Genomic DNA, 210 nt, shown 5'->3' with positions numbered 1-210 from the left:
GAAAAAAAATGAGCGTTTTTGTTGGTGTGCTAGACAGCTAGTGTTTATACTTACTGGATATTAAAAGGGAAGCTTTGCTGCCCAGATATTTACAAAACCAGCAAACGTCCTAACGAAAACTGAAGCGATGACATTAGCCATTCCTTAGGGTAGGAGGAACAGATGGATCTTATAGACCTATGACAAATATATATATATAAATATATATAT

This window comes from Fulmarus glacialis, unplaced genomic scaffold (genome assembly GCF_000690835.1).
Source record: "Fulmarus glacialis isolate BGI_N327 unplaced genomic scaffold, ASM69083v1 scaffold27152, whole genome shotgun sequence".
NCBI lineage: Eukaryota > Metazoa > Chordata > Aves > Procellariiformes > Procellariidae > Fulmarus > Fulmarus glacialis.
Note: the sequence above shows the minus strand (reverse complement) of the source record.